Here is a 12,282-nt window from a genome sequence, read left to right as displayed (position 1 = left end):
GGTCGCCACGCACACGACCCAACCAGGGCTGGGGACAAACTGCAACCAAGGTACGTGCCCTTAGCGGGAAACAAACCTGGGTTTCTGGACCGCAGGCTGACGCTCCAACCGCTGAGCCAAACCGGCCAGGGCATCACTCAGACTTTTAGATGATATCTCTGTTCAGAACCCAGTTGCGTATCTAACAGCATACACTCTTGAATGGATATTAAAATGACACTTGTGGAGCAAAGGAAATTTTCAGAATTTGGCTTTAACTTCTTAAAGTGGCAAACTTAGTTGGGACTGGTGATGATAGCTATAGGTCTTTGTTCCTTAAGGCAAATTTGTGACAATTAATTTAATGATTAATCTTATGAACAAAACACTTTTTTAAAGAAACTATACAATTGCAGTAAGTAGTTTTATTAAGTACAGCCAGCTTTAGGTTAAGTTCTTCCCCTCCCTGAGGTAGGCCCTCTATGGTAAGAGGCCTGGTCTCCTCCATGAAAGAGTTAAAGCAGGGCCTATTCACAGATGTGTTAATAATCTAACAACTTGGCTCTCCTGAAGACACAGCTACTAGTTATCACTTTGTTGGTGATATTTCTGGGAAAAAACAAATGGGAGTCTGAGAGCACAAATTAAGAATAGGGCCTGAGTGGGAAAATACTTTGCCTAATGCCATAAAAGGCTTCCCAGAGCTGAAAGGCTTGGGAGAGCAGTATAGACAGATGTTCCATTCTAGGGGATATTGTGGGGTTTGGAGGTGGGTTTTGAGCAAGAAATAGAGGAAGTTGAGAAAATGGAATTTACTGGCAGAAGGATAGGGAAAAGATGATGACAATTGTTGTAGACCAACGAGACAGACCAGACTCAGACTCCGAACTGGGTTCAAATTAAGAGAGCTTTATTAGCCGTGCGGTGATTGTCCCATCCTACACAGAGAGGGCAGCCCCGAGCTCAGGGGGAGGGTTGCTAATATAGTTGTCTTAGCCCCTGTTAAGAAATTTGGGCTAAGGGTCTGCGAGCGAGCAAGCACGTACAGAAGCAGATATTTGCGGTTAGCCGTTATGCCTGAGGGAGCAAGCAGTTTCGGTGTATATAAAGCAATGGTTATCTATACAATGCAGTGGTTATCTATTAACTCTAGTAGCTAGTTCTTGCCATTCTCTTAAAACCCAGGGGGTAAGGTCTGCCTAATGGAACATTTTTCTGCACATTCACATAGCATGTGTTTGTCCTTTACATTCCCCGCTGGTCTTAGGGTTAAATCAAATCTTTGATTCTAAAGTGTCTTCAATTCCTTCTATTGTGGCTAGCCTCTGATAGGGAGTGCTAAAGACCATGAGCTTAACAGCCTGTATTTTTCCTCTAAAAAATTGCAGTAAGCAATTAATCAGGATTGGGCCACAAGCTAATATTAATAGGAGGAGGATTAAGGGCCCCGCAAGGCCAGTGATAAGAGTAGTGAACCACGGGGACCAATGAAAGAGGTCCTCATACCAATTTGGAGGTTGATAGAGCCTCCTCTCGTTCATCTAGTCGCCTTCTAACTAATGTTATGCTTTCTCTAATAATACCAGCATGGTCAGCATAAAAGCAACAGGTTTCTCCTAAGGCTACACAAAGACCTCCTTGTTCAAGTCCTCGCCACTGTTCCTACTGCTGTTGATCCTGCAATGCCTAGTCCAACTAAGAGAGGGACTAGGACTGGGGCTCTCTTAAGAAGGTGATGCCCGAGATTAGTAGATTTGAGGTGTTCTCTCCTGGCATATCCTGAGAAAAAATAAACCTGTGAAATAACATGAGTGAGAATACATTAAGTCTTTGGAGTCTTCGGGGGAAATGCATGTAGTCAGTCCTGAGGCACAAGCAAACCAAGTCCCGGAGGGTGTGGTAAGGACCCAAGTCTCTAGTGATGCGGAGTCTAATGGGGCAAGGGTGGTAAAATCTCCGCATGCGTCTCTATAAGGGGAGGAGCCCAGGCCATAATTGCCAATGATGAAGCATGTCCCCTGCCCTTGTAGGTCCCCGAGAGTTAGGTGGGGTTCGGACCGGGATAGCAGTGGCCGTCTTTGAGTGCGTCTTGCAATGATTGGACCCTGATGTCCTGTTGGGAGTTTCCTAAGGTCCTAATTGGTATTAGTACCAATGCCTATGTAATAGGGTGGTGAAGGGTTCAAGCAGAACCAACAGTCCTGAGTTAGATTGGGGTTAGTTGTATTGGCAAAGGAAAAAACTGCATCAAGGGTAGTTAGGAGGGGATTTTCAATCTTGGGCTTTCAAGTGCGTCCAGCCCGTGAGTGAGTGATGCCCTCCGGGGAGGAAGTGGGAGACGTCCCAGGGGGAGGAGTGGGCTTAGGTAACCGATGGTTGAGGTTCGGACCCATAGGCAAGCTGGGTGTATCGCGGACTTTTGGATAGTAAAGGCAGTTCCTGAGTCTGGCCCGGTGACATAGAGCCAGAGTCCCCATGTGTTTCCTGGAAGCCAGGAAGGGTCAGTAATCAACTTAACCATAAGCTGAGCGGGGTTACAGGAGCCAACTGTGCTCCTGTTACAGGCCCGGGGCCGGGAGTTGTAAGTCTGTGGAAGGAGATGTGCGGGTCAGCTCCAGGATGTCCGTCCCAGAGAGCCGAGGTTTCGCATCTCCACTGGGCACAGTGGTCATCAGAAAGGGAGCCGCAGTGAGGATTTCCTCGGCCTGGGCATATATAGTGCTGGGTGTGCCAGAGGCCTTTCTCATAGGATGGCTTCCCGCATCCGTGTAACACTCATATATTGAGCAATATAGGGCTGAAGAGGGAGCAAAGATCAAAGCTCAGTGAGGGTGCAGCATAAGTTATGTTAGTAGTGATGAGAGTTCCCTCTGCGGTGTGGATAAGAGTCCACCTATATTGGGTAGGCGCCTTACCGGTGACCAGAGTCAGGAAAGAGACCAGGAGGAAACCCTGGGGAGCTTCACCTTCAGGCGATCCTCGGTCCGCTGTAAGGCCCATGGTTCAGGCATTTGCTCAGGGTGTGCTTTCTTTACCTGAGTGTGGTGAATCCAAAATTTCCGTCCTGCTACCTTAAGAGCAGTGGGCGTGGTCAGGATAACAGGAAAAGGGCCAGTCCAGCGAGGCTCCAGGGAAACAGGCTGATGTTTCTCAACCCAGACCCAGCACCAGGGGCGAAGTCGTGCAGTGGTATCTGGGGTGTCCCCGGTTGGGGTCTGGCGTCCTTGATTAGCTGTCGGGTCTGTTTTCTCAGCCTCTGGATTGCCTGCAAAGAGCTGAGAAGGTTATGGTTTCCCAGGTTGGCTAAGACCTTGTCCCCGATTTTGGGTAGAATAGGGGGAGGTCGGCCAAACGATTTTAAATGGGGTGAAACCCTTAAGAAAAGGGGTACAATGCACAAGGAGGGCAAAAGGAAGGAGTCTTACCCAGTTGTCGCCTGTCTCAAGGTGGAGCTTAGTTAAAGTTTCCTTTAATGTCCTACTCATTCTCTCTACCTGCCCTGAACTCTGAGGCCTGTAGACACAATGCAATTTCCACGTAATCCCTAAAGCTTTAGCTAACAATTTTGTGGTTTGAGCAATGAATGCCGGGCCATTGTCGGACCCCAGAGCTAGAGGGAGGCCAAATCGGGGGACTATCTCAGAGGGCAGTAACCGGGCTACCGTGCTTGTAGTTTCAGTCTTGGTAGGAAAAGCCTCAGTCCAGCCGGAGCAGGCATCTAGGAAAACAAGCAGATATTTATAGCCGTATTGGCCAGGGGCGACCTCAGTAATGTCAATTTCCCAGTGGTCACCGGGAGCTGTGCCTCGTTCTCGGGTCCCGAGGTCTGTTGTTTCCCGAGGGTGAGAGTTGACTTGGACACAGGCAGGGCATCTCCTTATTCAGATTCTATCCATCTGTTGAGGTTTGGGACATAAAAGTCCCAGGCTATGAGACTGGAGAGTTTAGTCTTGCCCAGGTGGGTGCCCTGATGGAGCTGAGAGATCAGCTCTCGGCCTAGGGCCACAGGCAAGAGGATCCTCCCATCGGGGAGAAGCCTCCAGCCGTGCGATCCCTGGTTGCAGTTGAGCCTCCATCCAAGTTCTTCCTCCTCTTGGGTATAGGAGGGCTCCTTGGGGAGGCTTTTCCCCGGAAGGACAGGAAGGACCTCTAGTGGCCCCCCTGGTCTTAGGGCAGCCTCCTTGGCTGTCTGATGGGTGAAGGCGTTCCCCTTAGCTTCAGGGGTGTCGGAGCTCCGGTGGCCCCGACAGTGGATAATGGCCACTTTTGTTGGTAGCCAAATGGCCTCTAGGAGGGCAAGAATTTCTTCTTTATTTTTGATCTGTTTCCCTCCTGAGGTTAGGAGTCCCCTTTCTTGGTAGAGGGCCCCGTGGACATGGGCTGTGGCGAAGGCATAGCGGCTGTCAGTGTAGATGTTTACTGACTTGCCTTTCGCCCATTTTAAAGCCTGAGTTAGAGCAATTAGTTCAGCGCTCTGAGCTGAAGTCCCGTGCCCTGGTGCCTGGGCCCAGATGACCTTATCTTGCGTGACTACCGCCGCTCCCACATATCGGACTCCTTCCCGGATGAAGCTGCTCCCATCTGTATAGAGAGCATGCTCTGGAGTTGGGAGAGGGTTATCAGTTAGGTCAGACCTCAGGTTAGTTAGAATCTCAAGAATGTCTGAACAATCATGAAGGGGAGCCTGAGGGTCATCATCGGGCAGCAGGGTGGCCAGATTGAGGGCAGAGGTCTTCAGGAACTGGATTCAGGAGTCTAAGAGGAGTACCTGGTATTGGGTGATCCGGGTGTTAAACATCCACAGGTCCGGAGGGCTCCTGAGGAGAGCCTCAACAGAGTGCGCCCCAATGATCTGGAGGTCTTGCCCTAGGGTTGCTTGGATGCTTCTTTAAATAGAACGATAGTAGCTGCTATGGCCCGCAGGCAGCTGGGCCAGCCGGAGGCTACCGAGTCTAGTCTCTTAGATAAGTAGGCAACTGGTCTCTTCCAGGGCCCTAATGATTGGGTTAGGACCCCTTTGGCAATGCCTGGAGTCTCAGAGACGAAGAGCTGAAAGGGCTTAGTGATATCAGGCAGAGATAGGGCTGGTGCAGACATTAAGGCCATTTTTAGTTTCTCAAAGGCCTATTGTTCTACCTCATTCCGGATTAAGGCATTGTTCCCCCCCACCCCCACCCCCGTGCTAGTATAGAGGGCTTAGCGATCTCGGCAAAGCTATGGATCCAGAGGCTACAGTACTCTACAGCCCCAAGAAATTCCCGAACCTGTCTCTTGGTCGTGGGAGTAGGGATTTTCATGACCGCCTCTATCCTGCTATTGGAGAGCAACTGTTTTCCTTCTTTGAGTTCATAATCTAGGCAGGTCACAGTGGTGGTGCATAATTGAGCTTTCTTGGCTGAGACTCAATATCCTAAGTGTTCTAGCTCTAGTAGGAGTGCCTTTGAGGCCTCCTCACATTCAGGAAGAGAAGCGGCTGCTAGAAGCAAATCATCTACATACTGTACCAGGGTGACATGTCGGTACCTTTCCCGGAACAGTTGGAGGTCCTTGCTCAAGGCCTCATCGAAGATGGTGGGAGAGTTCCTGAATCCTCGAGGCAGTCGGGTCCAGGTCAGTTGTCCTGAGAATCCCCCTTCCGGATCAACCCATTCGAAGGCGAAGATGGGTTGGCTGAGAGGCGATAAAGGAATTAAAAAGAAGGCGTCCTTGAGGTCCAAGACAGTATAGTAAACAGGTTAGGAGGGATCAGGCTCAGAAGCGTGTAAGGGTTCGGAACCGCGGGGTGGATGGTTTCCACCCGAGTGTTTACTTCCCTTAAGTTTTGGACCAGCCTAAAATCCTCAGTCCCAGGCTTCTTAACCGGCAAGAGGGGAGTGTTCCAGGCCGACTGGCAAGGTTTTAAAATGCCAGCTTCTCTGACTCTGTCAATATGCGTGGTTAGTCCTAGCTTGGCCTTTATGGAGATCGGGTATTGGCGGACCCGAATGGGGGAGGCATTGCTGCTTGGTTGTACTATAACTGGAGCCTGATGCTTAGCTAGGCCAGGGGGGTTAGTCTCTGCCCAGACCCCCGGTATTTCTTTTTTCCATTTTTCAAGGACAGCATTCGAGGTTTCTTTCTTTCTTTTTGGTACGTGCCCCTAGTGGGAACCGAACCCGGGCCGACGCTCCAACTGCTGAGCCAAACCGGCCAGGGCTGAGGTTTCTTTAGAAGGCTCCTCTAGTAGGAGGTATTCCTCGGATAGGGGCACAGAGAGCAGGAGAGAGACCGCTGGTTCCCCTAGTGTCAGGGTGGAGCCCTCCTGTTCGAAGGAGATGGTGGTCTGCAATTTCTGGAGGAGATCTCGGCCAAGGAGGGGGTCGGGACAGTCCGGCATGACTAGGAAGGGATGAGTGATAGTTCCTTGCCTAGGTCAGTTATTCTCGCTGTAGTCCAAGGGTAGGATTGGGACTTTCCTGTCACACCTATAATTGGCGTTTTCTCAGATGAGAGTGGCCCTGTGGTCTCCTTTAGAACAGAAAAGGTGGCTCCAGTACCAACTAGAAATTCAACAGGACAGCCCCCAATTTGTAATGTTAACTTGGGTTCCCGGGGGCCTAATCTGTAGGAGCCCCGACCCCCTCATTCAGTGTCTTCCAGGAGGATGAGGTCCTTAGGTTTCTGTTGGGCTCCCCTCGTAGGCAAGTCTTTCTTCCAATGACCATATTCTTTGCAGTAGGCACATTGGTTAGGGTCAAGAAGTGGCTGAGATCGTTGTCTAGGTCTCCGTGGGGTTGGCCCTATGTTTTTAGGCCTATTTCCCCATTGCCCTTTTTGATTCTCTTGAAGAATGGCTATAACTACTCTTGTGACCTTTTTAGTATTGGCTGCTTCTGGGTCGTTCCGGTTGTTAAATACTCTCTGGGATATTTCAACTAATTCACTAAGATTTTTTCCTTCAAACCCTTCTAGTTTCTGGAGTTTCCTTCTAATATCTGGGGCCAACTGGGTGACAAAAGCAATATTAATTGCTCTCCTGTTCTTGGGGGCCTCCGGGTCTATGGGAGTAAAGAGGCGATAAGCCTCCATGAGACGTTCAAGAAAGGCCGCTGTAGATTCCCCTGCGGTTTGGACAGTCTCGTTTACCTTAGACAGATGAGTTGGCTTTTTGGCAGCTCCGCGGAGGCCCTGAAGTAGAGATCGGCGATACTGGGCTAAAGCCTCCTTACCTTGATCAGTGTTTGGGTCCCAACTGGGTCGGGTGGTTGGGAGGTAGGCTCCTATTTGGGCCAGATCCATAAGGGGTTGTCCGTCTGGCCCAACGATGGAATTTGCTGCCTCTCTGTGGATCCTGTCCCTCTCCTCGGAGGTGAGCAGGACCTGCAACAATTGCTGACAGTCATCCCAGGCGGGCTGATGGGTGTGGAAGATCATCTCTAGGGGAGAGATTAAACCTTGGGGTTTATCAGAGAAGGAGGGGTTCTGTTGTTTCCAATTATACAGGTCGCTAGTCGAGAAGGGGACATAGTCCATGAAGGGCCGAGTCTGGTCTCCACCCGGTGGTGGAGCAACCTGCCGGAGGGGCAGGACGGCAGCCCAGGAGTCTGGCACCTGCAGAGGAGGGTTATAAGGGGTGCCGCCACGTGTATGGGAAGGACTGAGCTGCTGAAGGGCTTCAGCCTCTCCAGCAACGACAGTGGAGGGTGGCGGAGGCTGATAAGAGGGTGACCCCAAAGGGTCAGTGAGGGGGTCTTCTGGGGGCTCTGAAAGAACAGGGTAAAGCCTTTGGGAGGAAGCAGGAGCCGAGGGCTTCTGAGGCTTCCGCAGAGGCTGAGCAATTGAAATCTTCTTCCTATTAAGGCAGGAACATTTCTTAATATAATTAGGCTTGTCAGTAGCTAGGTCAATCCAAACATCAATGTAAGGAATTTGGTCTGGGTGTCCAGGAGTCCCATAAATGACACCTCGAACTGCAAAGAGCCTAAATCAAAAGTGCCCTGGGAGGGCCAATCGACCCGGAAAGTGGGCCACTCCACTTCGCACAAAGTGCGCAAGAATCCAGGGTCTGCTGAGATGCTGTAATCTGAGGCGCCTTTGGAAAGGTCTGAGAAGTTATCAAGGAGACATTGAAGAGGGGTCCTAGGTCCTGAAGGTCCCTGACCCACTTTCAAGGACACAGGCTGGCACAACACAGAAACACAAAACACAAAAGGACAAACAAATAAGACAGACAAAAAGCCAGACAAACCGAACCGGGGCCAAAAGCGACGTCTCGCTATGGCCCTGGGGCAGGATCTATGTGCCGGATCCAGCAGATCCACTTCCCCTCACTCTGCAGAGTTTTCAGAATCAGACTTACCGAGGGACGTCCTGTCTGCTGAACCGAACGTGGGCCCAGGGTTTCCAGATGCTCTCTGGATGGAATTTGGAGTAGAGACAATTCCAGGGCAGAACGGCGTCCGGGGCAGAGAACGTCTCTCCGAGGCCTTCCCTCCCCTAGACCGCCCGTCCGCTCCTGGGATGGACCTGTCTCCCCGAGTCTGAGGAGGTCAATCCGCCGGAAGCGGGGACCTTGTTTGTCTATCTCACTCGGGCCTCCAAATGTGGTAGACCAATGAGACAGACCAGACTCAGACTCCGAACTGGGCTCAAATTAAGAGAGCTTTATTAGCCGCACAGTGACTGTCCCACCTACACAGAGAGAGCAGCCCCGAGCTGAGGGGGAGGGTTGCTTATATAGTTGTCTTAGCCCCTGTTAAGATATTGGGCTAAGGGTCTGCGAGCGAGCAAGCACGTACAGAAGCGGATATCTGCGATTAGCCGTGATGTCTGAGAGAGCAAGCAGCTTCAGTGTATACGAAGCAATGGTTATCTATACAATGCAGTGGTTATCTATTAACTCTAGTAGCTAGTTCTTGCTATTTTCTTAAAATCCAGGGGGTAAGGGCTGCCTAATGGAAATTTTTTCCGTACATTCACATAGCATGTGTTTGTCCTTTACACAATCAGGCCAATATTCCCTAAATAGTGACAGACTAATCAGCTTCCTTGGGGGTGGGCTCCAACCTCAACTGACAGCTGACTAAACAAGAGAGCACATTCCCTTAATTGGAGGGAGCAAAAAAGGAAGATAGGAGATGTTGAAATATCTGCCATTTATACCAGTCTGCTAAAGAAGAAGTTCTTTTTTTTTTTTCTTCATTAGTATAAAAATATTACAAATTTCAACCCACTCAAATTAGGTTTCCATCTCCAATCTCACACTGAAAGTGTTCTTGGTCTCCAATGACTTTTTTGTTTTTTATTTTTTAACTGATTTATTTTTGTTACAGATGTTTCTCCTTTCCCCCCCATTTACACCCTCCTACCGACCCTGCCCCTGCCACTCACAGCATTGTCTATGTCCATGGTTACGTATATATGCATAAGTTCTTTGATTTATCTATTCCCTTCCCCCCACCACCCTCCTCTGAGGTTTGTCAGTCTGAACCCTACTTCTATGCCCCTGGGTCTATTTTGTTCATTATATTCCACAAATAAGTGAGATCATGTGATATTTATCTTTCTCTGATTGGCTTATTTTGCTTAGCATAGTACTCTCCATGTCCCTCCATCATCTTAAAGGATAAAAGATCTTTCTTTCTTACAGCTGCATAGTATTCCATTGTGTATATGTGCCACTGCTTTTTTATCCACTCATCTACCCAATGACTTCTATCGCATGAAGATTTCACTGTCCTTTTCACTTGACTCCCAGGCAGAATTAGACATAGTTGGCTGCTATTTTTGCTCTGGGCTCTCTTGACACCTGATTCTGTTGTTTCTCCTTCCTCACTGGTTGTACCTCCTTGACTCCACCTCTTAATGTTGGTGATCTCCAAGCCTAGGTTCTGGACCCTCTTCTTTCATTTTCTCCCTAGGTGACCTTATTCTTTCTCATGGTACTAAACTCCATCTTTAACACTGACAATTTCTCAAATCTTAACTCGAGTCCACCTCTTCTTCAAGCTTCAGATTCATGTATCTAACTTCCTATATTACTATATCTCAACTTGGAAGTATCACAAGTAACACAGCCAAAATGCTTTCTCTCCACCAAACCTACTTGATCCACCAGTCTTCCTGCCTTAGTAATGATACCACTACCTACTCACTTGCTGGAAAACTTGTCATTCTTGGTTTCTGTTCCTTCCTTCCCTCACATCTAATCCAACAGTCTTTTAATTCTACCTTCAAAATGCATCTCTAATTTACATACTAATTCCCTGTTCCATTGCTACTATTCTGATCCAGGCAACCTTTGTTTTGTACCTTGATCATTGGTAATAGACTCTTCCAATCCACTCTCCATATAATAAATGGCTTCTCATCGCACCTGAGACACTATCTGAGTCCCTTACCAGGGCCTAAGGTGGTTGCCTTATATGATCTGGCTTTTACTCATTTTATGCTATTCCCTTTGCTCACTACTTAGGCCAGGCATATTGGCCTTTTCTGAATACCTCAAATACATCCAAAACTTTCATGGCCCATGGCCTTTGTATTTGTCATCCCATCTGGAAGTTTTCCTCCTGTTCTTACTATGGCCTTTTCATCCTTCAGGTCTCAACCTAATATTATTCCCCCACATCTTATTTAAAGCAGAATTCTCTACTGGCTCCTTTTCTAGTTTTTATTTTATTAATTTCATTGTATTTGAATCAAATCTGTATTTTTTCATTTGCTTATTGTCTGTATTCTGAACTAAAATGAAAGTTCCCAGAAGGCAGGGGCTGTGTCTGTTTTGCTCATCACTAATCTATCAGTTGGTACATAGTGAGGCTAGTTAAGGCTAAGGATAGGTAGTCTGTCACTGGAGGAATGGAAAAGGTGCTCTACTGGCCCAGTTTAGGTAGGATGCCCACCCCTTTACCAGTCTATGTGGCCAGGGACACAAGGTCTTGAAAGAAGATGGCAAGTCCCATGAGGGTATGTTGCTGAAGCATGGGGATGAGGAACATTCCATAGGAGGAATAATATCACAGACTGGGTTCAGGGATTAATGTGAGCTAGGCACCAATCCCAATTTCTATAATATAATATAATTAATGGCTTTTCTCCCATCAATTTAACAATTACTTTTTCCCTTCACTTGCTTAAGCCGAGTCCTTAATTAGTCATTATTGTTGGTTTGAAAAACTAGACACTTGAATTGCCCAAATACAGAATCTTACCTACCTAACAAGGCTAGCAAATCCAATGGTTTCACGACAATTCAATCAACATTTATAGAGCGCTTACCATAAATGTCCAACATACTACTAAGACCAGAAAAGCAGCTAGCATTACCCTTGACAATGAGACTATGAACTTTTTTCAAATTAATATTTGTTACAAATGTTCCTTTTTCTCCCATTGACACCCTCCTCCCCATACCCGCCCCCACCCTGTCCCCAGCATTGTTGTCTATGTCCATGATTACGCATACGTGCATATGTTTTGTGGTTTCTCTCTCCCTCTGTCCCTTCACCCCCTTTGGAGGTTTGTCAGTCTGTACCCTACTTCTATGTCTCTGGGTCTATTTTGTTCATCAGTTTCTTTTGTTCATTATATTCCAGAAATAAGTGAGATCATGTGGTATTTGTCTTTCTCTGATTGGCCTGTTTCGCTTAGGATAATACATACTCTCAGGTCCCTTCATGTCATTTCAAAGGACAAGAGATCTTTCTTTCTTACAGCTGCATAGTATTCCGTTGTGTATATGTACCACTGCTTTTTTATTCACTCATTTGTTGATGAACACTTGGGCTGTTTCCAGATCTTAGCGATTGTAAATAGTGCTGCTATGAACATAGGGGCTCATATATTCTGATTGAAGTTTCAGGCTTCTTAGGATATATTGCTAGAAGTGGGATCACTGGGTCAAATGGCAGATCAATTTTTAATTTTTTTCAGTAACACCATATTGTTTTCCATAGTGGCTGCACCAGGAGACTATGAACTTTTGTCAATTGAGACTGTCATAAACATGAGAATATGAGGGCAAGATTTTGAAACCTGAATTGTATTAATAAAATTAATATCCACAGTCTTCTCTCACAAAATACCAAAAAAACAAACAAACGAAAAAACTAATACTGAAAAGTTTTTATTTTATTTCCAAGATCAAATATTACAACAGGACATTTACATGTATTTATAAAAAATGCAGCAGTTAAATTTATAGATCAGAGGTTTCCTTGAGTTTGGTCCCTCTCTCAGCACAGTGAGCTGATGTCTTCAAAAGACTTATCGTCCCACTCCCCTCCCTCCCCCACCCAAATCGTCCCAACCCCCCACCCAATT

This window comes from Molossus molossus, unplaced genomic scaffold (assembly GCF_014108415.1).
Source record: "Molossus molossus isolate mMolMol1 unplaced genomic scaffold, mMolMol1.p scaffold_m16_p_5, whole genome shotgun sequence".
Classification (NCBI taxonomy): domain Eukaryota; kingdom Metazoa; phylum Chordata; class Mammalia; order Chiroptera; family Molossidae; genus Molossus; species Molossus molossus.
The sequence above is the reverse complement of the archived record's forward strand: the minus strand, read 5'-3'. Positions refer to the sequence as shown.